Source organism: Aplysia californica, unplaced genomic scaffold (genome assembly GCF_000002075.1).
Source record: "Aplysia californica isolate F4 #8 unplaced genomic scaffold, AplCal3.0 scaffold00168, whole genome shotgun sequence".
Classification (NCBI taxonomy): Eukaryota; Metazoa; Mollusca; class Gastropoda; order Aplysiida; family Aplysiidae; genus Aplysia; species Aplysia californica.
The window spans coordinates 359,620-360,301 of record NW_004797438.1 but is presented as its reverse complement, the minus strand read 5'-3'; the positions used below and the strand labels follow the sequence as shown (position 1 = coordinate 360,301).

Sequence of the window (682 nt, the reverse complement as noted above, 5' to 3'; positions counted from 1 at the left end):
CCTCCCCACCTCTTTTCAATGCTTGATGTGGCCTAAGTTGATATTAATTTTTTTTAAAAATAGTGAACAGTATGATGTTTTATGATGAAAAAAGAAAACAACTAAAAATAAGTCCATGAAATGAAAACCAGTAAACTCTAAGATGAAAACAGATAAAAAAGAATAAAATCTAAATTTACATTGAAAAAAAAATCCTCCCCGGCGGGGAATCGAACCCCGGTCTCCCGCGTGACAGGCGGGGATACTTACCACTATACTACCGAGGACACAACTCCAGCGGGTCAAAATAAATATTTATAATTGGAGGGGGTTAGAAATCTAGATCAAGCCCACAGAGTGATCAAGCCTGGAGTCCCACAATAATCAAACTTTTATGTTAAGAGTAAATGGGGAGTGGGCGGTATAGAAATCCACTAGACTCTATTTCTTCTTTTACTATACTATTATTTCATGTTTTTATCCATAAAGCATGATTTGAAACTGACGAGAGACAAGCGCACTCCTGCTGATGAAAGTGAATTAAAAACCTCTAGATCTATAAGTAAGAGCGTTGTGAGATTGATACAAGGAGATTAAAAGTAGTTCTAAACTCCTTGGATTGATATCAAGCTTTTACTAGCGTCCACCACCTCTCGCATGTTTGGAAACTGCATCGTTGAGAGCAGTTGGAAGAGAAACAATT

At 37.2% G+C, this 682-nt stretch overlaps 1 non-coding gene across 1 annotated transcript; it reads right to left on the bottom strand.

Moving 5' to 3' along the window:
* Positions 1-194: 194 nt before the first annotated feature.
* TRNAD-GUC lies at positions 195-266 on the bottom strand. Its single transcript has one exon. It is a non-coding gene; the product is annotated as a tRNA-Asp (tRNA).
* Positions 267-682: the final 416 nt, after the last annotated feature.